The 26,588-nt window shown below is 38.7% G+C and overlaps 1 protein-coding gene across 9 annotated transcripts in view; it reads right to left on the bottom strand.

Annotated features, from left to right (window-relative positions):
• Window positions 1-26,588, bottom strand: part of Homer2 (homer scaffold protein 2) — a 133,551-nt gene that overhangs the window by 38,246 nt on the left and 68,717 nt on the right. Inside the window, exon 3 of one of the 9 annotated variants that reach the window (XM_078051108.1) lies at window positions 12,739-12,820. The exons of the other annotated variants lie outside the window; for them this stretch is intronic. The gene's annotated coding sequence lies outside the window, so the exon portion shown is untranslated. The remainder of the gene's footprint in view (window positions 1-12,738; window positions 12,821-26,588) is intronic. 9 annotated transcript variants of the gene reach the window in all.

Raw genomic sequence — 26,588 nt, 5'->3', positions numbered from 1 at the left:
TTTATTTCTGAAGACAGGGTCTTTAGGCAAACTGTCTCAAAAATCCTTTAAGTGTTCAAAATACGATGAAAATTGAAAAATAAAAGCAACCAGCTTTGCATAAAATTCTACATATTTAATAAGGACTTATTAGAAGTACAAAATTAAATCAATAGGTTTAATTTTAGTTTAGTCAAATTAATTTTTAAAATTCTTAAAATGTCAAAAGAGGTGACATAAAAAAAATGGACACCCAAGTGTATACAAAAGCCAAAATAGAAAGTGAATCTAAGTGCATTGGTCTCTGAATGGAGTACTTTTAGGCAAAGCAGTCTTTGAACTCATCCTGACTGTGGAAGAATCATTATTAGAAAAGAAAGCTCTTGAGGAGAAACATTTTCCTAGAAAAGCAATTTGCCATTTGAGCCTCATGCAAGGAACATGAAATAACATGATGGATGTCAGCATAGTTTCAGGGAAATGAAGAAACCTTCTTTATGACTATTTCTCCAAGGACATGCTAGTAATGCTACTTGAGTGCAGTTGTTTCTAGAAGCCAGAAGAACAGCCAGAGACTACCACTCTTTGCTCCCCGAAACTTCTTTTCTAGGTTCCCCTGAGCAGGACAAGTGACTCTGGGAATGTGGATTACTAGGATATTTCACTTCCCTCAATAAAAACCAAGTTCAGCCACCCACTCAATCCTAAACCAACACCCTTTCCAGTGCCTGGGTGTCAGCTGTGGAAACAAAAGGAATATTCTCACTGTAATTTCTCACATCTGTTGTCAAGAGGCCAGGCTGTGAGGAAAATGTGCACAATGAATACAAGCTCTTGCAATCAAGTCCACATGGGGAAGTCTGATGTCTGGATGGCCCAGCTGTGCCACTGTCAACACAGCACTGTATTTTTCTAATCATCTAAATAAAACACCATAAAGAAAAAAACACTTCTTCACATACAACATTCTCTTGCATATGTAAGAAGAAAGAGTGATTTAAAGGGCAGTCACTACAGAAAATTTTCAGAGAATAAAACTGTACTCAAATCTCTGCCTCTCTCTTCCACAGCACTGAATGGAGGCCCATGGGTCAGAAAGAATTCTTCATTAGGGAAGAAGCCCAGGCTTTCAGATCTTTCATCTCATTCCTTACACTGAGGTAGAGTGACTAGATCTAGGTGTTGGCAAGCTTAATATTTCTTCTGTCATCATGATAGAAATTAGCTCGGCATTTACTAAAAATATGAGTTCTCAAGCCCCATCCTATGCCCCCTGGAATCTGGCTCTCTGAGGAAGAGGGCTGAGGACTCCACTTCTAATAAGAATTTTGGGTGATTTTTTTTATCTTCAAGGAAGCTGGGAATATGGTCACATTGGATATTATCAGGTTATCTAAGGAAAAATAGAAGAAGTAAGCCCTAAAACCAGGATTTCTCCTTCAGAATAAAAAAAAATTATACATCATGATCCCCACAAAGTTCTCCCAAGCTCCAGGGGGCCAGCAATGGGACCCAAAATAGGTTCTCCATATGCAAAAAATGGAGGCAAGGGGCGAAAGAAAGGGAATGATGGAGGGCAGTTTGCAGTGGCCAAGCAGGGCCCTCCTGCAAGGGCTCTCTGCCCTGGGGGCCTATAGGCACGAAAAACTGAGGACAACAATGTGGAGAGAGTAGAGGAGGAGGGCAGGGAGACAAGAGAAGACAGCAGGGCTTTCTGATCAATCATAAGCAAAAGCAGCCTGCCATTTGCTTGGTATGATTGAGGCCAAAGTGAGCATGTAGACCAGAAGGGCTCCATCTCCAAATCTGCCGTCTTGGCTCTGCAGATGGACTGAAGTTACCTTGGGTTATCCTTGAGACTCCATCCAGAAAGGCAAAGATGTAGGGAGGCATGGTGAATTCAGCTGCACACACCCTTGGTCACCAGAGCCAAGTCCTCCACGGAGAAGTGGCTTCTCTCACACAGAGATCCAGGAGGGGACACTGCAGGGGGTCACACCAGCCCCATTCTGAGGGTGGTCACCATGGCAGGTAGCTATAGCCCTCCTGAGGCCAAAACCTTTTGTTCCTCAGTCCCAAGGCCCTGGACAGATGGGAGAACCTGCACAGCCAGACTGGCAGCAGCTCTGAATACAGGTACCCACCCATAGGACTATGATTTCCACATGAATAACCAAATCTGAGAGCACTGGGGAGTTTCAGGCTGTTCTTCTGAAATTCAAAAAGTCTACTGTTATTTCAAGAAGCAAGGATGAAAAGAACAGCCAGTGGCTGACATTTACTGAGTGTTTACTGTTCAAGGCTTTACACGTGATTTCTTACTTAGGTTCACAACAATCCTATGGGGAAGGTGCCACACAGATGGAAAAACAAGAGGCCAGGTAAACTGCCTTGTGTCACATAGTTAGGAAATGGCAGATTTGAGCTCTGAAGTCAGTTCAAGTGACAAAGAAAGCCTCCCTCTTAATACTCTTTCCCTAAAATGAGAGTTGTTTGTAGTATGCAGCTTCTGAGGTGCCTCCCAATGTAATCCCCTCCCCTTGAATATGGGCAGGACCTGTGACTTGCTTTTAACCAATATGGGAAAGGATATAGGTTGTCACTTATGTGATTAGTTTACATAGATTGTGATTTCTGTCTTCCTAGCAGACTCTCTCCATTGATTTTCTCTTGCTGACTTTGATGAAACAAGCTAAGATGATGGGGAAACCCAAGTTTCAAGGAATTGAGAAAGGACTCCAGCCAACAACCAGAGAACTGAGGCCTTAATCCAATATCCCTGGAGGAACTGAAATTCTGCCAACAAACACATGAGCTCAAGAGCAGACCTTTCTGCAGTACAGCCATCAGATGAGACTCATACCTTGGCTAACACTTTGGTTACAGCCTTGTACGAGACCCTGAAGCAGATGATCCAGCTAAGCCTTATTCAGATTCCTGACCACAAAAATATGGTTCTTATATTAACACATATTAATTGTATGAATTAATGGGATTTATTATGTTATTTCCATATATGCACACATGGTGCATGGATAATGCCCATCCACCCTTCTACCTCCAACCCCCTTCCCTTTCCACTCTTGCCAGCACCCTTCCCACTCTCTTAAAGTTCCTTCTTAATTTCTTTCTCTTTCCCCTGCTTGCTATACTTCACCATTTTTAGTGACCACTATTCTGCTTCATAGTTCCATAAGACTGACTTACTGTTTTCCCTAAACAAGTCAGAACATTGTGGTATTTGGCTTGTTTCACTCAATATAATCCTCTCTAGTTCCATCCATGTTGCTGCAAATGACAGTATTCCATTCTTTTTAATAGCTGAGTAGTATTCCATTGTGTAAACATACCACATTTTCTTTATCCATTTCCTCACTAAAGAGCACCTAGATTGATTCTATATCTTGGCTACTATGAATAGTGCTCAATAAACATGAGAGTGCCCTTATCTTTCTGGATGTCAAATCCTTGTTGGATGTACCATTTGCCAATATTTTCTCCCATTCTGCAGGTTATCCCCTAATCCTGTTGACTGTTTCCTTTGCCGTGCAGAAGCTTCCTAACTTGATATAACCCCAGTAGTCTGTTTTTACTTTTGTTGTCTATGCTTTTGTCCTATCTTTAAAAAAAACAAACAAACAAAAAAAAAACTTTGCTTATACCAATGTCTTGAAGTGCTTGCCCTATGTTTTCTTGTAGCAATTTCATTGTTTCAGGTTTAAGATTTAGGTCTCTGATCTATTTTGAGTTGATTTTGTGTATTATGAGAGAAAGGGATCTAGTTTCATTCTTCTACTTATATCCAATTTTGCCAACACCATTTACTGAAGAGACTGTCTTTTCTCCACGGTATTTTTTGGTTCCTTTGTCAAAAATCAGTTGGCTGAATGAGTATGGATTAATTTCTGGATCTCCATTCTGTTCCATTGGTCTATGCATCTGTTTTTATGCCAGTACCATATTGTTTTAGACCACCCCAACCTTTTTTGGGAGGTGGTGGTGGTGGTGGGGATTGAACTTAGGGTTTGTGCACACTAGGTAAACACTCTTACCTACTGAGCTATGTCCCTAGTCCCACCATGCTGTTTTAGTAATAGCTTTGTAGTATCTTTTGAAGTCAGGTATTGTGATGCTTCCCAGCTTTCCCCCTCCTGGCCAGGATAGCTTTAGCTATTCTGGGCTGTAGTTCCATATGAATTTTAGAAAAAAATTTTCTGTTCTATGAATAAAGTCATTAGAATTTTGATGAGAATTACACTGAATTTACAGATCATTTTCAGTGGTACGGTAATTTCTTCCAATTCATGAACACAGAATATCTCCATTTTTTTGTGTGTTGTCTATAATGTTTTCACCAGTGCTTTCTAATTTTTGTTGTAGAGATCTTTCTTCCACTTCCTTGGTTAAGTTTATTCCTAAATATTTTTTTTGTACCTATAGTGAATGAGATTGCAAAAATAAATTTTTAATACATTTTTTAATTGCAGGTGAACATAATACCTTTATTTTAATTTTATGTGGTGCTGAGGATTGAACCCAGTACCTCACGGTTGCTAGGCAAGCACTCTACCTCTGAGCCACAACCCCAGCCCGCAGAAATACATTTTTATGTACATGTGTGTTTATTTTTTCTTTCCAGTTCTGGGGATCAAACTTAGGACCTGTGCATGCTAGGCAAGCACTCTACACCCCCTGGCCTCCAGAAATATGTTTTAAGTTGCTAAGTTTGTGACAGTTTATTACAAAGCAATAAATAATACATTGTCTTTCATAGAAAATTTACTACATACCAAGTAAATGATACATATTCTCATTTAAATTTCTCCCAAAAGGGCTGCTAGTGGACAGCATTATCCACATAGATAAGTGAGCATCTCAAGACAACTTCTGCAAACTGAGCAACAAATTTCGACATTTTTAAGGGCAAAATCAGAGAGCTTTACAAACTCAACCCCAAAATTCAGAGAAGCAGACCCCAACTTTGAAAGAGTATTTTGCCTCACCTGAGAAAGTAAAAGATATGGAACTAGGACAAAGAAGGCAGTTCCTATAAGCGTACAAATCAGTAAAAATAGAAAGATTCAAGAGAATCATAACTTTCCAACCAAGAGGCCACATTTCCTTCCCAGCAGGGAAAAGTGGAAGAATGTGTGTGCCAGAGAGCAGAAAATGCCTTCATATCCAATTTTATTCTCCTTTCTTTGGTGTCCAATGCTCAGGGAGTATATTTCAAATATACTCCCATTCCTTCTTCACTGCTTTAAATAGAAAGCAGATGTTTCCGGATGGCAAAATGCTTTTTAGGCAGACAATATAACCTACTGTTCTCTTGTATAGTCTTTTTAGAGCTGAATAAACACCAATTGCTGTTCATTGAACACATTTTGGAACCTGACAGTAATTGTCCCCAAGAATAATTAGACAGTCTGTGCAGCATATGTATGTTTGGAATATGAAAACCACTCGGCAGAGAGACCACTCTTCCTTTTTTTGGCTTCATGTGAAATGATTCTGCAAAGAACTGGCAATAACTACTTTCTACAGAAAAAAAAATGATGTTCTAACTTGTCATAATCCTTCACTTGCAATGCTTAGCACTAGCCTTTTTTTCTGACACAACTCTGTAAAACCTCATGATTCTTATTTTTCCTACTTCTATTTGATTTGACTTATAACAAACTATTCAGACACTATTTTACAGCTGTTTAACAGTATTTCAAAGTCTCATAAGGTGCCTTAATTAGTCTTGAGTCTTGAATTCCTTCAAACAAGAGCCATACAACAGCAAGAAAAGTTTTCCCCCACCCCAGATGGGTTAGGCATAGCTCACCCAGCTTCAAAGGCTTCCCAGGCTCTGTCCCCGACAGGACCAGCTCAAGGAGCTTCGAAACGAGCACCTAGCACTCGCCCCTCACTAGACTGGCTTCTGTTAATTTCTTCTAGCACTTCTGCATCATCTGTACTTCCATGTGTCCATACCATTGCACTTGCCTGTCACTGGGCTCAAAATGTCCTTCCTCTGTTTGGCCTGAAGAATTTCAAGTCTTGCCATAGTATCTCGTGAGGTCTGACACATGCTCTCAGCTTTCTGTTATTGTTGTTTGTTTCCATGGTTCTTAGGATGGAACCCAGGGACTTATACATGCTATGCAAGCACTCTACCACTGAGCCACATCCCCAGCCCTTTCAGGGCACAAGCTTTTTGGCTGAGCACCCATTATAAAGGACTACCTGGTAGGCTCACCTGGCTCCTGGTCAACACTCCAGATGGTCATCAGGCCCCCAGCCAGCAGGGCCAAGTCCCCAGAGCCTAGATACAGAACTAGGGAAAAGGATAGGCAGACAGAGCATTTTCTCACAGATACTCCCATGCAAGGAATCAAATTTATAAGCATATTGGCATTCTACTCCCATAGGAAAAACACATAAGATTACTATAATTTGCAGATATGACTGCATATCTAGAAAACCCAAGAAAATCAACTGAAAAAGTGAAAAATTCAGTAAGGTGGCTAAGTATAAGATGACTAACTATAAAATACATCAAGAGCCTTCCTATATATACAAATAGCCAGATAGAAATTATTATTTTTAAAAATTTTTTATTTGCTCTATTTAGTTATACATGACAGTGGGATGTATTTTGATATATCAAACATACACGGAATATAACTTGCCATTTTGTGGTTGTACATGATGTGGAGTTATACTGTTTGTATATTCATATTTGAACACAGTAATATTATGTTCAATTCATTCTACTATCTTTCCTATTCCCATCCCCCTCCATTTCCTTTATTCCCCTTTGTTAATCTAGTGAACTTCTATTCCCTCCCCCAGCTTATTGTGAGTTAGCATCCACATGTCATAGAGAACATTCAGCCTTTGGTTTTTTGGGATTGACAGTCAGATAGAAATTATAATGAATTTTTGTCATATATGACTCAATTTATATGGAATATCCAGAATAGACAAAACAACAGCAAGATAAAATATATTTTTTATTTCTTAAATAGGCCTCATACTATAATTAGTTGAATTACTTTAATATTTTCCTATTGATAAATGTATCTAGATGGATAATCAACAGGTAAAAACTATTTTTATTTTATTTAGTTTGCACAAGTATTATTTATTAAGTAGTTTATTGTGTGATTTCTTTGAAAATCACATTTTCTTTAAAATAAGTATATTAAAATCCAAAACATCATTAAGATTTTCATTAGCATACAATTTTAACATGAACTAGCTTCATTTACATGAGAAGAAGCTTTGTAAAGGGCTAATTCTACTGCTTAATCCTGACAGGTTGCTTGAAACACATACTTTTCCTAAAAGAAGGCTGTAACTGAGATATGAGGTTCAAAGAGGATAAAAATCTGTAAAATATAAAAACTCAGTGTCTCAGAATTCCACTTAATGAAGCCTCTGTTTGACTGGCTAGTTATGTGAATTACAATTTCAAATCTTATAGAAGTTCTATTTTTCCCCAAACATGCATATCCTTATAATACAATAGAGAAGACAACAAACATTAGATGTTAACTGTTGAGCCTTTTTACTTTTTAAACATAGTCAACATTTTTTTGTTTCTTTTTCTTCACAATCTGGAATGCATTTGATTCATTAGCTTCTGTGTTTGATTGCTAGGGCCATGTTTCCTTTAATCTTCTTTTTCCCTGACATGAATGCCATTGTTGGTTTTGGTTTCCCTGAAAACATTTTGACAGGATCATTGGTAGACATACTCATCACCACATCTGCCCTAGCAGAGGGCTCTCCATGTATGACATTCCTGCCCTTGTTTTTCAGATCAAGAAACCACATGCCACCGTGTCACCCCATGAGTTTAAACTGATAGATGGCTTGTGTAGCTTTCCCACATCATCATCATTGGAGAGACCTTCATTCTAAATGTTTCTTCACAGCTCCAGAACACAGTTTTGACGGTGGCTCTGACTTCTCTTCTTTAGATTCTAGAATAGCACCAGATGATTCCACATGCTTGATAACTGCATCTGGGTGTTCACCTAAGAAATCTGGTAGCATGAGATGGCCCAGTTTAATTGTATAGATGTCAAATTTTTTTATTCCTGGGCTAGGGTTGTGGCTCAATGGTAAAGCAATTGCCTAAATTGTGAGACACTGGGTTCAATCTTCAGCACCTCTTAAAATAAATAAATAAAATATAGGTATCGTGTCTATCTACAACTAAATACACACACACACATACACACACACACACACACACACACACACACACACACACACACACACACTGATACTTCACCTTTAAATTCTTTAAATTCTTCTACCATTCCAAACACACACATAGATATACCATGCTCAGCAATCATATAAACACAGTGCCATTTGAACCACATAGGATTTAGCGTGCTGAGACTGAGGATATGAGCAATTTTCTCTTTTTCCTAAGAGGAATACAAGATGTGGAAGTAAAGCAGGTACCTCTGAAGTTCACATTTGTCATAAGACCACTTTCCTTATAGGTGTTTCCAATGTATTAGTCAAGCTAATGGTGCTGCCATTATTCACCAAAATGTCAATTCCTTTAAATTTCTCTACTGCCTTCTATCTTGTGTCACTGATTAGTGCTGTTTACTCCTCCTACAATACATGGCAAGGCCCTTACTCCTTGATCAGTGTTGGGTAAAATGACTTCTATAGTTCAGAGGAGATGGCGGAAATAGCCATAATGAATTTTTTTAATCCCTACAGGGGTGGGGGTGTAGCTCAGTGGTAGATCACCTGCCTAGCATATATGGGTTCAATCCTCAGCAATACAAAAAAGAAAAAGAAAATAAATGACACTACTTATTCCCTAGAGTACCTGACAGGTTTTAAGGAGCTCCAAACTTCTCCAAACTCCATACTTCTGATATATTTGTGGCCTGCTTGTGTGATACGAGTTTGACTAAGTTCCAGGGCTGGTTCATAGTCTGAGGGTTATCCCACAGGCCATCACATTCATTTTAATGTGCTCTGGAAAACTGCCCCAACTCTGAAAGTGATGGGTGAGTCCTAAGCAGTGGGTGAAGATCTGGATAGGGATTCAGGGAGAGGCAAAGTTGCAAAGAAGCAAAGCCAGGAGGGAAGGCAAATATATTCATGGGTGGATGTGGGGCTTTTCTGAGGATGTAGGATAGGTTAAAAAGTTTGTGAGGGGCTGGGGCTGTGGCTCAGTGGTAGAGCACTTGTCTAGTACATGTGAGGCACTGGGTTTGATCCTCAGCACCACATAAAAATAAATAAATTAAATAAAGGGTTTTTTTTAGAAAAAAGTTTGTGAGAGAATGAAGGAAAGGTGAGTCTTGACCAGGGACAGGAGAGAGAATAAACAAAGCTTACCAGCAAGACTGCAATGCCATTTCATATTCAAATGGCACCCCTCAATTCCTGCACAGAAACCCTTCTCCCACTTCAATGCATTCTCCCTCTAACCCACTCCAGAGCTCAGCAAATCTGTTAGGTTTAGCAGATAAGGGGGGAAACAGGCACAAATGGTGTTTTCAGAAATCAGGACGTGCCACTGCAGCTATAGGAAGAGGTAGTAGGAGATGAGGCTCAATGTGGGCCAAGCCAGAGTGCCAAGCTAAGGAAATCTATCTTGGGACTAGCATCTACTGACTATGCTCTGTGGAAAATTTACATCAAAGCTATTTTCTCTTCCAAGTACATTTCAAGGCCAGGATTGGTGGCACATGACTGTAATCTTAACCACTCAGGAGGCTGAGGGAGAAGGATGGCAAGTTTGAGGCTAGCCTCAGGAACTCAGCAAGACCCTGTCTCAAAACAAAAAATAAAAAGAGCTGGGGATGTGGCTCAGTAGTACAGTGCTCTGAGTTCAATGCCTGGTACCCCAAACAAAACAAAAGAATATATTCCAAAAAAAACACATTATGTAGGAAAGATGTTAAATGCATTTGGATAGTTTTTTTTTTTTTAATCATGCAATATCACCTTTAGGATGTGGTGTTATTCCAGGAAATAACACGGGGGCCCGATGATATGCACATATGTGTCATATGAGCTGCACACAGGCGTGTAACCTACACTTACAAACTACAAAGTACTTATTATATACAAATGATGCAAGAATGGACACCTATTTATGATTTACTATCTATGGAAGGTATCTTTCTTAGGATTTCAAAACATATTCATGATTTTATTCATGGATGTCACATTAAACATTTACACTATAAAAACTCATACCACTGGAATCCATGGTGAACGGAGTAAATTTTAATTTTTTTAAAGCAGTTTTATGATTCACACACTGTGCACTCCACAAGCCAGAATTGGAAAACATCCAAGTAATGATTTCTAAAAAACCAGGTGGTGAGCTGCCAGAGTCACAACAATTAATGATTTCTGGGACAGCCTAATTCAAGAGAGTGCAAAATCTTGCTGCAGAACAGTTTGTGTTCTTACTTTTGTTATAACACATCTGTGCACAAAGATTTTCACATTAATCTGCAAAGAAAAGTCTTTATGCCATACCCGATGTGAGGCTATGACTTGGCAACATCATTCCTAATATTAACCAAATATGATTTTTAGTCTTTTAAGACTAAGAAAATAATGTTCTCAATTTTAAATGTTAAGGGCTTTTGTATTCGTCTACAATAAAAAGGAAATGAGATATTTGTACTAATGTACTTTGATCTTAATAAACTAAAAATAACTTTCTTTGGTGATTTATTCTATTACAGTTAATAAACTATTCCCATATAAATGTGAATAATCTTGCAGCAACTAATCATCTGTGAGATCATATCTTGCTGCCCACTTTACCTTAGAGTATGCTAAATCTTTGATCTGTTGATCTTCCACTAATATATCAAAATGTGTAAATTGTCTCATGGTAAAACAAATTTAGGAAATGCTGATTTATTTTCCTTTTTTTAACTTTAATTTGTTATATAGAGCAGTAGAATGCATTTCAATTCATAGTACCCATATAGAGCACAATTTTTCACATCTGGTTGTACACAAAGTAGAGTTACATCATTCGTGTCTTCATACATGTAATTAGGATAATGATGTGCATCTCATTCCACCATCTTTCCTACCATCCCCTTTGCCCTATCTAGAGTTCATCTAATCCTCCCATGTCTCCCCCAACCCCATTATGAATCAGCATCCTTAAATCAGAGAAAACATTTGGTACTTGGTTTTTGTAGATTGGCTAACTTTCACCTCGAATACTATTCTCCAACTGCATTCATTTACCTGCAAATGCCATGATTTTATTCTCTTTTAATGCTGAATAATATTCCATTGTATATATATATATACCACATTTTTTTATCCATTCATCTACTTGAGTGCATCTAGGTTGGCTCCACAATTTAGCTATTGTGAACTGAGCTGCTATAAACATTGATGTGGCTGTGTCCCTGTAGTATGCTGTTTTTAAGTCCTTTGGGTATAGACCAAGGAGTGGGATAGCTGGTCAAATGGTGGTTCCATTCCCAGTTTTTCAAGGAATCTCCCTACTACTTTCCAGATTGGCTGCACCAATTTGCAGTCCCAACAGCAATGTATGAGTGTGCCTTTTTCCCTTCATCCTTGCCAACACTTATTGTTGTTTGTATTCTTGATAGCTGCCATTCTGACTGGAGTGAGATGAAATCTTAAAGCAGTTTTGATTTGCAGAAAATGATGATTTTTGAGCAAAAGAGTAGCACTGTTTGATCCAGTTGAATAATTATAGCACGTGTACTAAGAATGTGTAGAAGAAAGAAGAGGCTGGAAAATACTAATGAGGCACTACACAACTCTCCAGGCATGCAGAGATAGGGGCCTGGCTGGGAGCAGTGGGCTAGTGAGATTTCAAAATGTGGCATCAGAATTTCTGGTCTAACATGTAAAGAGCTTGAAAGTCGCCACTCTATCTTTACTAGTAAAAGATGAACAAACTCAACAATCAACAATGTATCTTGACTCTATCACAGAAGTGAGGTCACAGGGCAAACCACAGCACCCCCCCTCAGGAGAGACAGAGAATCACAACTTACCAGAGCAAGAACCCATAAATGGAAACTTTTGTGAGAATCAGTACCATGGCTGAAAAACCTGCACTGTAAATGGCAAACAGTCTTCAGCTTGCTGTATGCCAATCTGAATTAAAACTCCATGAGGACACCATCATAGGAGTGCTGCCACACTTTGCCACACTTTTTTTGCTTTTCCTTCTAGAAGTCTACCAAGTTCTTAACGAAAAAAATTCAAAGATAAATTCCCCCATGCTTCCAGCTGGTAGAAAGGAAAGTAGCCGTTCTCTAAGGAGTTGTGGCTAAGTAGTATAGTGCTTGTATAGCATGTGTGAGGCACTGGGTTCGATTCCTGACCCACATAAAATAAAAACAAATAAAATTCACCGGAGCTCTCTGTTCTTAAAAGGTGTGTGCTCAGGAGAAACTAATTCACCAGAGCACAATCTGCTAGAGATATGAGTAGAGCCTCACTGACCTTTGAAACTGGAAATACCCACCTCTAGTACCCTCTGGTCTTCTGAATGGACAAAGGGAAACACCCTCCTCCAGCACCCTCAGCCATCTGGACCCACCTAAAAGGGCCTGAGAAGCACTGGTGAAGTTCACAGTGCAGGGGCACAGGCCCACCCAGACTGAGGCCTAACCACAGGACTATAGAACCTTCCTCTTCCCACACAGTACCACATTACTAAAGGCCCACTTGGAGCAGTTCCTTTTACCCAGTACATCATGTTACCTTTCAACAAAAAATTACAAAGCTGGGGCTGTAGCTCAGTGGCAAAGTGCTTGTCTGCATGGGTGAGGCACTGGGTTCCATCCTTAGCACCACATAGAAATAAACAAAAAAAAAAAAAAAATAAAGGCATGCATCCATCTACAACTACAAAAATAAATAAATAAATAAAAATTTAAAAATTACAAGGCATACTTAAAATGAAAAAGAAGAATTTAATTTTTTATTTATATATGACAACAGAATGCATTATAATTCTTATTACACATATAGAGCTCAATTTTCCATATCTCTGGTTGTATACACAGGATATTCACACCAATTTGTGTCTTCATACCTGTTCTTTGGACAATAATGGTCATCATATTCCACCATCATTAATAACCCCATGTCCCCTCCCTTCCCCTCCAACTCCTCTCCCCTGTCTAGAGTTTGTCTATTCCTCCCTCTCCCTATCCCACTATGAATCAGCCTCCTTATTTCAAAGAAAACATTCGGCATTTGGTTTTTTGGGATTGGCTAAATTCACTTAGCATTATCTTCTCTAACTCCATTCATTTACCTGCAAATGCCTTGATTTTATTCTCTTTTATTGCTGAGTAATATTCCATTGTGTATATATGCCACTTTTTTTAATCCATTCATCTGTTGAAGGGCACCTAGGTTGGTTCCGAAGTTTAGCTATTGTGAATTATGCTGCTATAAATATTGATGTGGCTGTGTCCCTGTAGTATGATGTTTTTAAGTCCTTTGGGTAGTGAGATGAAATCTTAAGAGTGGTTTCGATTTGCATTTCTCTAATTGCTAGTGATGATGAACATTTTTTCATGTATTTGTTGATTGATTGTACATCATCTTCTGAGAAATGTCTCTTCAGGTCCTTGGCCCACTTGTTGATTGGTTTATTTATTTATTTATTTTTTTGATGTTTAGCTTTTTGAGTTCTTTATATACCCTAGAGATTAGTGCTCTACCTGATATGTGAGGGGTAAAGATTTGCTCCCAAGATGTAGGCTCTCTATTCACCTCTTCTGCTGAGAAGAAATTTTTTAGTTTGAGTCCATCCCATTTATTGATTCTTTATTTTAATTCTGTGCCACAGGAGTCTTATTAAGGAAGTTGGGGCCTAATCCCACATGATGGAGATTTGGGCCTACTTTTTCTTCTATTAGACTCAGGGTTTCTTGTTGTATTCCTAAGTCCTTGATCCATTTTGAGTTGAGTTTTCTGCATGGTGAGAGATAGGGGATAAATTTCATTTTGTTGCATATGGATTTCCAGTTTTCCCAGCACCGTTTGTTGAAGATGCTATCTTTTCTCCAGTACATGTTTTTGGCACCTTTGTCTAACATAAGATAATTATAGTTTTGTGGGTTAGTCTCTGTGTCCTCTATTCTGTACCATTGGTCTACTAGTCTGTTTTTGTGCCAATACCATGCTGTGTTTGTTACTAATGCTCTGTAGTATAGTTTGTGGTCTGGTATAGTGATGCTACCTGCTTCACTCTTCCTGCTAAGGATGGCTTTAGCTATTCTAGGTCTCTTATTATTCCAGATGAGTTTCATGATTGCTTTTTCTATTTCTATGAGAAATGTCATTGGAATTCTGATCAGAATTGCATTAAATCTGTATAGTGCTTTTGGAAGTATGGTCATTTTGATAATATTAATTCTGCCTATCCAAGAGCAAGGTAATCTTTCTACTTTCTAAGGTCTTCTTTGATTTCTTTTCTTAGGGTTCTGTAATTTTCATTATATAGATCTTTTACTCTTTTGTTAAGTTGATTCCCAAGTATTTTATTTTTTGAGGCAGTCAGAAAAATTAAATATGTAGGTATAAATTGAACAAATAAGTAAAAGATCTATATGAGGGCCAGGCTCAGAGGTGCATGCCTGTAATCTCAGTGGCTTGGAGGCCGAGGCAGGAGGATTCTGAGTTCAAAGCCAGCCTCAGCAACTTAGTGAATCCCTAACAACTCAATGAGACTCTGTCTCTAAATAAAATACAAAATAGGGCTGGGGAATGTGGCTCAGTGGTTGAGTGCCCCTGAGGTCAATACTCAGTACACCTCCTCTACATGAGGAATAGTATAGAACTCTGAAAGAAATATCAAAGAACCTGATAAATAGAGATTTTGTTGATTCTGTTGCTAAAACCAAATACCTGATACTGGGTATTTTATGAAGGAAAAAGGGTTATTTAAAATGCTACAATTGGAGATTCAAGAACATGGAAACAGCGTCTGCTCAGTTCTAGTAAGAGTTTCAGTGGTTAGGTTACAGCATGACAGATGGCATTATGGTGGAAGCAGATGAGAGAAGGAAAGAACACATGATGAGGCAGGAAGCTAGAGGGAGATTCAGGAGCCAGACTTGCTCTTTCATAGCAACACACTCTTCCCAGAACTAACTCCCTCCATGAGACCAGTATTAATCCCTTCCAATGGCAGTGCTCCCAGTGACCTAATTATCTTTCACCAGACCCTACCTCTTAAAAGGTTTCACTGTCCCTCATAGTATAACACTGGGGACCAAGCTTCCAACACATGAACCCTTGGGGAACACACTCAAAGCATATCCAAATCATGGCAGAGATATATTCCATGTTCATAGGCAGGAAGACTCAATTTTTGTCCAGATGTCACTTCTTCCCAAATTAATCTATAGATTCCATTCAATACCAATCAAAATTCTAGCAAGTTATTTTGTAGATATTGACAAACACATACTAAAGTTTAGATAGAGGGACAAAAGACTCAGAATAACCAACTCACTACTGAAAGGGAGGAACAAAGAAGATAATACTATCAAACTTTAAAACTGATTATAAATAAGGCAAAATAATCAGGATAGTGTGGAATAGGCAATAGAATAAAAAAAATAGATCAAGGAAACAGAATACAGAGCAGAAACAGTCCCACATGAATACAATCAAAAGATCTTTAACAAAGGAGCAAAAGCATTGCAATGGAACAAATAGTCTTTTCCAAAAAAATGGTGCTAGAACAACTATACATGCACGTGCCAAAAAGAAAAAAGAATATACACAAAGACATTATACCCTTTATAAAATTAGCACAATTAGGATTGCATACCTAAATGTAAATGCTTAACTTTATATAAGTAACTGCTTAACTTTATATAAAACCCCTGGAAGGTAATATTAGGAGAAAATATAGATTTCTATGAATATGGTGATGCCTTTTTAGATATAATACCAAAGCTACAATTCATGAAAAGACTGAAAGAGCAAACTCCCTTTGCCTAGCCTCATTCAAGAAGGCAGAGACCTCACAATTCAATTATCCCCCGAAGACCATACCTCCCAATACCACTGCACTAGGGATTGTTTCAATATGAATTTTTGAAGGGGACAAGAACATTTATTAGACCACAGCAGATGGCAAGAAAATACAGAGAGAGAGATATTCAACATCATCTGTCATTAGGGAATTATAAATTAAAACAACAATGAGATAGCACTACACACCTTTCAGAACAGCCAAAATCTAAAACACTGATAACATCAAATGCTGCTGGGGATATGGATCAACAGCAACTCTAATCCATTACTGGTCAAAGTGAAAAATATACAACCACTCTGAAAGACAGTTTCTTATAAATCTAAACATACTCTTTACCATACATACTCAGTAATTTTGCTCCTTGGTATTGACCCAAACAAACGGGTTCACAAAAAAACATGAACAAGGATGTTTAAAGCAACTCTATTCATAGTTACCAAACCTTGGAAGCACAAGATATACTTCATAGGTGAGTAGAGAAATAAATTGTAGGTACAACCAGACAATGGATTATTATTCAGCACTAAAAAAATAAGTGAGCTATCAATCCATGAAAAGACATGGAGGAATCTTAAATGTATATTAAGTAAGAGGCTGATTGATCTCTCCAAAACCACTTGGCTACATATCACATTAAAAATCACCATGTTGGGCTGGGATTGTGGCTCAGCGGTAGAGCACTTACCTACCAACTTCGAGGCCCTGGGTTTGATCCTCAGCACCACATAAAAATAAATAAATAAAATAAAGGTATTATGCCCAACTACAACTAAAAAATAAATATTAATAAAAAGCCACCTGTTGTCCTTCCTTTATTAGGAAAGGAAAAGAAAGTGGTGGGTGTCTGAAGTACACATTGAAAGACTTAACAGTCCTCACTTTGTCTCAGGAACATTAACAGGCTTTGTTTAACAGGCTTTGTTTTAAATACTAGTTTCTATAAGGGCTGTTTCTACCTGTTAGGAACAAAAGTAAACAAGCAGAGGGCTGCTCCACAAATTTTTGCTCTTTCCCTTTTTATAAAGAGTGAAGGAAGAACTGGTTCAGAGATCTCGAAGAGACAATGCCTTCTAAGATGCTGTGACCATCTGTGTGATCTGGGACAAAGCCACTTCATTTTCCATGAGGTGGAAGTTGAATATAACTACCTCAAAGGTTTAGGATTAAATGTGATGTTGGGTGCAAAATGCCCTTTTGTATGAATAGCATTCTGTTAAAGGAATATTAGAATATGTTAATTATAGGCACAAAATGCTACTACAAGGAAGAGAATCCCTTTTTTACTTTAGACAGCTGAATCTGCCCAAAGACAGTCTGGTTCTCTCCCTATTAGCATCAGCAAATTAAACAAAGAAATTCTCCCCCAAATAACTGCTTTTATAATTTAAAAATTTGGTTTTCTTCAAAGTTTAAGAATTTAGACATCTGGGCCTTGTTTTTTCCTTTATTGGCAAATTAGTAATACTAGTGTTAGCAAACTGGTCTAACGGTTCATTTTTCAGGTTTTTCAACAGTGCAGCTGCAGGCTCCTGTGCAGCAACAAGAATTTGAGTTCTAGAAGACAACCCTTTAATTGTATGGCTACCACTCTGAATCTGGGTTCGAGGGGGAGAAAGCTCTTTTCATTTTCCTAGGAATCATACTTGTGTTTAGAATTTCATGGTGTAAAAAGGCTGGTAACTTGCCAAGTCAATTACAAAAGGTGTTAACACAAAACCAAAGGTGCAGACTTGCCTCAAAAGAGTGTTTATGTTTTCATTTATGCTATTAGTTGGTCTCTCTGGCTAATGAACATTTTATGTGTGTATATATATTCCACAAAACTTACAAAAACCAGTGGCAAGTATAGAGCTGCCATATTTGGCAGATGAAAATACAGGATTTCCAAGTACATTTAAATTTCATATAAACAGTGAATAATAGAGTTTTTTAAACTCTATTCGAGATATAATTCAGATACCATAATATTCACTTTTTCTCCCCCCCCTTTTTTTTTATTCTGGGAATTGAAACCAGGGGTACTTAACCACTGAGCAACACTTTTTGTGTGTGTGTGTGTGAGACAGGATCTCACTAAGTTGCTTAGGGTCTTACTAAGTAGCCCTGACTTGCAATTCTCCTGTCTCAACCTCCTGAGTCACTGGGTTTATAAGCATGTACCCCTGCTTTTATATATATAATTCACTTTTATATATATATTAGTTGTGAATAGACCTTTATTTTTATTTATTTGTATGCAGTGCTGAGAACTGAACCCAATGCCTCACACAGGCTAGGCAAGCACTCTACCACTGAGCTACAACCCCAGCCCTCAAATTCACTGTATTTATTTATTCTAATTTGTTAATTAGAATTTATCTAATTCTGATCAGCAGGATGGATTTCAATTCATAGTAATCATATAGAGCACAATTTTTCATGTTTGGTTGTACACAAAGTAGAGTCACACCATTTGTGTCTTCATACATGTACTTAAGGTAATGATATCCATCTCATTCCACCATCTTTTCTACCCCCCTCCCCCTCCTTTCACCTCCCTCTCTTTGTCCTATCTAAAGTTTCATTCCATGCTCTCCCCACCCCATCCCCATTATGGATCAGCATCCTCATATCAGAGAAAACATTCAGCGTTTGTTTTTTGGGAATTGGCTATTTCACTTCGCATTATATTCTCCAACTCCATCCACTTACCTGCAAATCCCATGATTTTGTTCCCTTTTAATGCTAAGTAATATTCCATTGTGTCTATATACCTCAGTTTCTTTATCAATTTATCTACTGAAGGGCATCTAGGTTGGTTCCACAATTTAGCTATTGTGAACTGAGCTGCTATAAACATTGATGTAGCTGTGTCACTATAGTTTTTAAGTCTTTTGTGTATAAACCAAAGAGTGGGATAGCTGGATCAAATGATAGTTCCATTTCAAGTTTTCCAAGGAATTTCCATATTGCTTTCCAGATTGGCTGCACCAATTTGCAGTCCTAACAGCAATGTATGAGTGTGTCTTTTTCCCCACATCCTCGCCAACACTTATTGTTGTTTGTATTCTTAATAGCTGCCATTCTGACTGGAGTGAGATGAAATCTTAGAGTAGTTTTGATTTGCATTTCTTTGATTGCTAGAGATCTTGAACATTTTTTTCATATATTTGTTGACCGATTGTATATTATCTTCTGAAAAGTGTCTATTCGGTTCCCTGGCCCATTTATTGATTGGGTTATTTGTTATTTTGGTGTTAAGATTTTTGAGTTCTTTATATATCCCAGAGATTAGTGCTGTATCTGATAGGCATGTAGTAAAAATTTGTTTCCCTTCTGTAGGCTCTCTACTCACCTCACTGATTATTTCTTTTGCTCAGAAGAAGCTTTTTAGTTTGAATCCATCCCATTTATTGATTCTTCATTTTAATTCTTGTGCTATAGGAGTCTTATTGAAGGAAGTTGGGACCTAATCCAACATGATGAAGATTTGGGCCTACTTTTTCTTCTATTAAGCATAGGGTCTCTTGTTAATTCCTAGATCCTTGATCCACTTTGAGTTGAGTTTTGTGAATGGTGACAGACAGGAGCTTAATTTCACTTTGCTGCATATGGTTTCCAGTTTTCCAAGCACCATTTGTTGATGAGGCTATCTTTTCTCCAATATATGTTTTTGGTGCCTTTGTCTAATATGAGATAATCGTATTTATGTGGGTTTTAATCTGTGTCCTCTATTCTATACCATTGGTCTACAAGTCTATTTTTGGTGCCAATATCATGCTGTTTTTGTTACTATTGCTCTGTAGTATAGTTTAACGTCTGGTGTAGTGATGCCTCCTGCTTCACTTTTTTTGATAAGGGTTGCTTTGGCTATTCTGGGTCTCTTATTTTTTCAGATGAATTTCCATGACTGCTTTTTCTATTTCTTTGAGGGATGTCATTGGGGTTTTGATTTGCATTACATTAAATCTGTATAGTGCTTTTGGTAATATGGACATCCAAAATTCACCTTTTTAAAAGTACACAATTCACTGGCTTTTAATCACAGAATCATGCAACCATCCCACTACTTAATTTCAGAGCATTCCCAAACCCATTCTTATTGGCAGTCACTCTTATTCTCTTCCCATATATTGTGACAACCTCTAATATATTTTCTATCTCTATAGATTTGCCTATTCTGAACATTTAATATAAATGGAACCATACAAGATATGGACTATTTGTGTCTGGATTTTTTTCACTAGCCATAATGTTTTCAAGGTTCATCCATGATGCAGCATGTATCATACTTCATTCTTTTTATGGCTAAATAATATTCCATAGTGTGGATATACTATACTTTATTCTCCAGTTGATGAATATTTGGTTTGTTTCCTCCTGTAGGCTATTGTAAATAATGTTTCTATTAATATTCATGTACTGGATTTATGTGGACATATGTTTTCTTGGCTCTTGGGTATATACCTACTAGTGAAATTGCTGGGTCATATAATTACTCTGTTTAACTTTTTGAAGAACTGCCTGGCCAAATTCCAAAGCATCTTCATTACTTTGCATTCCCACCAGCAATGTATGAGGGTTCTAGTTTGTCCACATTCTCACTGATACTTGTTATTGTCTGTCTTTTTGATAGAGCTATCCTAGTGGGTATGAAGTGAGGGAAAGGGATACTTAACATACTTCTAAAGACACAATCATGTACCTAACTGAAGGCAACCTATACCCCAAATAGGCAGACAGAGTGTATACCTGCTCTGGGCCCCAATTGCCTTTCTTGGGTTGCTGCCTCACACTAGGCTCTCTATTGCAAGTTCTTTTAATAACAGAAGAATTTCTTAAATGTTTTTTAAGATACTGAAAATACAGAAAACTGGAGTTTACAGAGGCAAAAAAGAGTTAGGCAATTAATAAGGAAATGATTTTTATGCAATGCAACCTTGGGAAATACAAGCGCATTTCAAAGAACAGAAAGATATGGGCTCTGTCATTCCTTGCTGTCTGGAGTGGCTTGGACAGAGTTAAAGCTCGCCACTTCTGTGCCCTGGGGATGGGTACTTATAGAAGTACCCAGTATCCAAAGAGATCATCTACGTTTCTTTGACTCCAAGTATTCTGATTGTCCCAAGGAGGCCTGAGCTACATTGAGAAGAGAGCTCTAGATCCTTCTAGAACTTCTCTAATGCAGCTAGAAAACCCCATGCTGCTCTTGCCAAGTGATGCCTGTCAGCAAAGTCTGCAAGTCTGACCCAGCATCTCCAGCCCAGAGCACTCAGCCTGCCTTACCCTTATCTCCAGGCTGCCCTTGCTTCTGTTATTTCATCCCTACAGCAGCACTCTCTCAGTACTCCTAATGTCCTTAAAGCAACAGAAAGCACTGCTGAGCAGAGTAAACGACTGACAGGTAGATACATGTTCACTTAGTCAAGCTTTGCACCCTTAGGAAATACTCCTGCTGCAGTCCCTCTGCTGCAATCCTTTCTCCATACTACCTATAAGACAAAGTCACTCTGCCCGGCTCCCTAAGAAGACTCAGATGCTATCTGTTTTCTGGTCAGTTCAAAAAAATGTGCTTGGACTGTGGCAAACAGTGTGGTGGTTCCTCAAAAAGTTAAACACAAAATTAACACATAATTCTGCAATTGCACTTCTAGGTACATACTCATAAGAATTGAAAGTAGACTCAAACAGATATTTGTATGCCCAAGTTCAAAACAGCACTACTCACAAAAGCTAAAAGGTAGAAATAACTTTAATATCCATCAACAGATAAATGAAATATGGTATACACATACAATGGAGTATTCTTCAGTCTTAAAAAGAAATGAAAGTCTGATACGTGCTATAACACAAATGAACCTTGAGAAGCTATGCTAAGTAAAATAAATCACAAAAGGACAAATACTGTATAAGTCCACTTGTATGCATCAAATTCATACAGACAGAAAGAACAGTAATTCCCAGGAGCTGAGGTAATGGGGATGGGGAGTTATTGCTTAACAGGTACAGAATATTGAGAGAAAACAGGTAAGACCCTCACTCCCTCACCAAGGTCTTCTGCTTAGCAAGTTGCTTTTGAAGAATTGTTTCCACCAATGACCAGGTTCCAGAGCTGCTGACTCCTCCCCTAAGCTTTCTCACAACCCCTGCAAGTTCAATAGGCCTGAACTTGACTCATATATGACCTTACTGGGGTGGATGACCTTTTGTCATCCTTTGGTAGCCAAGTATAGACAAAACCAACACACAGAAGCAGGTCACTGTGTCAAGTGCAAACCCTGGTGTCAAGAGCAAAGAACAAACAAGACTGTGCAAAAATTCTGAGATTGTGTGCAACAGCTGATTGTGCTGCAGGAACCCACCCTTTCCGGCAGTATAAACTTTGCTACTCACATCCTGAGATGGCCAGACCAGGATCCTACCCCAGGTACTTCTCACTGGTGCTTGGGCACAAGTCCCAGCAAAGCCTCATTTGGATAGTACTGCTTGTCTCTTGGTGATTGATATCACAAATTGAGCAAAAGAAGTCCATGTTGATTAGTAACAGTTTCACTCGGGATGACAAAATATTCTGAGTATGGAGAGTGGTGATGGCTATATAACACTGTCAATATACTTAATGCTGCTGAAAAATACATTTAAAATGATCAAAATAGTAAGTTTTATATTATGTATATTTACAACAACCAAAAAGTATGCTGGCAGCAACTCCTGGTGAGACTGGGGATCACTTCACAGAGTTGATGATGCAGCCAAGTCCTCAGGGGGGCAACCTTGAAGAATAGCTCAAAGGCACCAGAGTAAAAACTGCAAAAAACAGGTAGAACACTGGGCAAGAAGGAAGACAGAAGAATGCAAACACACTATGGGAAGCCTGGAAAGAACAGAGTTTCTGGAAGGGACGGTCCACAGGGATGATGGCTAGGGAGCCAAGTAGGATGAGGACTAGAGAGTGTCCAAAGAAAACTGGCCACAGAGCTTGATAAAATGTTACAGCTTCTCAAGGTCTGGGGATGTATAGTTCAGTGGTACAGCACTTGACTGGCATGCACAAGGCCCTAGATTCAATCCCCAGCACCCAAAACCTTATACCTACTCAGTAAAAACAAAACAAAACAAAACAAAAAAAACATGAATTAAGACAATAAGATCCTTTTAGGCATCAAACTATAGAGATTGTTTTTTTTTTTTTAAAGTTCTTTTGTTTTTGCTGAAAAAGTTCTGGAGATGGGTAGGGGGCACACAATGATCAGAATACACTTAACATCCTAATGTGAACACTTAAAAAAGGCTAAAATGGTAATTTTAATGGTAGGAACATTTTACCACAATTAAAAAAAAGAGTGCAGTAACCTCACTGCTAGAGTGGAATGTATCTGTCTCTTATACATTATGGATGGAGTGATATTTGATAGAATTCTCTGGGAGTCAGCTTATTATTGCATATAAAAAGCCCTAAAAGTGCATCCTCCTGGACCCAACACCTCTATTTCTAGAAATTTGTTCAAAAACAATAAGGAGACTGAGAGACTTTAGGCTAAAAGAATATCACTGAAGAGCTGCTTGTTTAAAATAAATACATAAACAAATAAAAGCAAAGCAAAGTTGTAAAGAACCTAAATGCCCCAAAGTAGAGGGATGGTCAAAACATACATTCACAAGAAATTCCAGTCTTTCAAAATTATAATGAATTAAAATGAATACCTACTCACATAGAGAGATGTTCCTTTTTTAATTTACCTGTTATGATTCATTCTCTATAACATTATACAAAATAAGGAGGCCAAGTGTTGCAGAGTCCCAGTCTAGCAGCAACCTCTCTGAGCCCATCTTTATCAAACAGACCTTGAAGAACTTGACGTCACTTGACATCTCTTGCCTCAGAGAAAACAAAACAATGTGGGGACAAAAGAACTCAGAGGTTCCAGAATTCCAACAATAACTACCGAACACTAGAACTGTAAAGTGAAAACAGTAGGTTACAAAATAGCATCCTATTCTGCTCCTATTCTTGTAAATATGCATACTAGTACATATTAACTTAACAAATATGTAGTAAACAACTACAAGGAGAACCATGCAAGTGCTAAGAACATTCCAGGAAAAACAGATAGCAATGGTCTCTGCCTCAGAGTCCAGGCAGCTTGGTACTGCCCATGTTTGAGCACCTATCTGTATGGATAGGTGAATGGAATGGTGACCATAACTGTATTTTCTCTGGAAGGCCTGAAAATAGGCTTGTTGAATGCATAAAAGGTACAGACAATGAGGCTTTCTATAATGTGAAATTGTATTCAAACAATAGAGACTGCTTCCCAAGCTAAAGATCAAGTGCAAAAATCACCTGGACCAAAAAGAACAGGAGTGGGAGAGCCTCAAACACTAGAGTTGGCAGAAGGAGAATGGTAAATATGTGAAAGAACTTTGGATGTCAGAAACTAGGCAGGGACTTGGCACCAAAGGAACTGAACTCCCCAAGTTGTCCCTTAGTGCCCAGTTACTTGGCTCAATACCTCCAAATCATGGACTACTCTGGAAAGAGCCAAGGGTCTTGTTTTTAGTTTTCGTTTTGTTTGTAACTCACTGGTTTCCAATCCAGTATTCAAGAAGCACTCATTTATTTTTTGTATTTTCCGAATGGGCCCCATTATTTTCTCATTTCTTTACTGGCCTAAGTCACATATGACTGTCAGATTGCTTTCTAATCTGCAGGAATTCATCACAGTGGCCTCAACATTTGATAGGATTCTGGTAAAAAAATGAAGATATGTTAGTTACTAGCTCATGTAGCCTCAAAGCAGAACAGCTGCCCTTTGTCTTGATGAAATAATGCAAGTGTGGGCATTTGTTCCGCTTTCCCAGGCTGTTGGGTGGGAAATACTGGAATAGCCATTTCTTTCACACGCAAAGACATAGCACATGACACAAAGACACATGCATGAAGGTGCAAGCAGGGAAGATCTGGTCATGGGGGGACAGCAACTATTTCCAGAATACACCTAAGGCAGAAGTGATGATTTTAGAATTTACTATTACAAGATTAAAATATTGAAGGGAAGTTTTCAGGGAAAGAAGCCTAGTTCATAAGAGTAAACCCACTATTCTAGAGCTTACTCAGACATGGAAATATGCATCCTATCAACCCTTTATTTGCTGTAGCCCTATGTATACAGTAGGTACAAAATGCATGCTTATTTGGCATTGACATAATATGGAAATTATATCACATGTATCTAGCAAGGCAAAACTCCTTTCTATTATTTTCCACAATATCAAGGACAAAAGTATAACCAGTCCCATCTGGTCCACAAGGAAAGATGTAGGGGCACCAAAGCAGATGTCCATCAATCCCTCAGGTTGGGACAGCTGCTGAGGACTAGAGTCCTGCAAAGGCTGAGCCAACTTGGTCCTAGATGGACCATATGCTCTGTGGGACAGCTCAGATTGGAGATTATGAACACACAGGCAGCAATGTTCCAAAGGAAATCAGGAACTGACAGCAGGCAGGCGGATGGAGCCCCACATCACCTTCATAAGAGCCCTTCACAAACCTAACATTTGACCCTAAGGACCCAAAGATGAATATATGCCATCCCTTCCTGATAGCCCTCATAGACAGTAACATGGAGTAAGCACTGGGTATAGAAACCCAGTACTTGAGGGTGCAGATAGTTGGTTAAGGTGCTGTCTGGCTTGGGTATCATAACCAGATATCTTGGCCAAGGTCCTCTAGAGCAGACAGATGCTGCTCTAAGGGCAGTGTGATCTTGCTGGGACAGTGCCCATTAGTCATGGGACAGGACACCAAAATGCTAAGATTCCCCTCCCGCTAAGGTCTCATTTCTCCATTCTACTTGAATATTAGGGCCCCATCTTAGCAGGTAAGGATTGGTAGTTGTAATGGTTTGGATATGAGGTGTCCCCCAAAAGCTCCTGTGTTAATGCAGAAATATTCAGAAGTGAAATGAATGGATTGTGAGAGTTGGAACCTAATCAGTTCATTCTAGTTTGAATGAACTTACTGGGTGGTAACTGTAAGCAGATGGGGGTGTGGCTGGAAGAGGTGGGTCACTGGGAGGATGTCTTGGAAGAGTACATCTTCCCTGTGGCCACTTCCTCTTCTCTTTCACATCTGTCATGAGTTAAGCAGTGCTCATCTGCCATGCCCTTCTACAGTGAATTTCCACCTCACCTTGGGCCCAGAGCAATGGGCACTTGGCTGACCAAACCTCCAAAACTCTAAGTCACAATATAAGCCAAAATAAATAAATTTCTCCTCTGTTTCTTTTCTTTTCTTTCTTTTTTTGGTGGGGGTAGGGGTACCAGGGATTGAACTCAGAGGCACTCGTCCACTGAGCCACATCCCAAGCCCTATTTTGTATTTTATTTAGAGACAGGATCTCACTAAGTTGCTTAGTGCCTTGCTTTTGCTAGGGCTGGCTTTGAACTTGTGATCATCCTGCCTCAGCCTCCGGAGCCAGTGGGATCACAAGCATGAGCCATTAAGCCCAGCCTCCTCTGTTGTTCTTGTGGAATATTTTGGGAATAGCAATGCTAAGCTGTCTAAAAC

This window comes from Ictidomys tridecemlineatus, chromosome 5 (assembly GCF_052094955.1).
Source record: "Ictidomys tridecemlineatus isolate mIctTri1 chromosome 5, mIctTri1.hap1, whole genome shotgun sequence".
Taxonomy (NCBI): Eukaryota; Metazoa; Chordata; class Mammalia; order Rodentia; family Sciuridae; genus Ictidomys; species Ictidomys tridecemlineatus.
The sequence above is the reverse complement of the archived record's forward strand: the minus strand, read 5'-3'. Positions and strand labels throughout refer to the sequence as shown.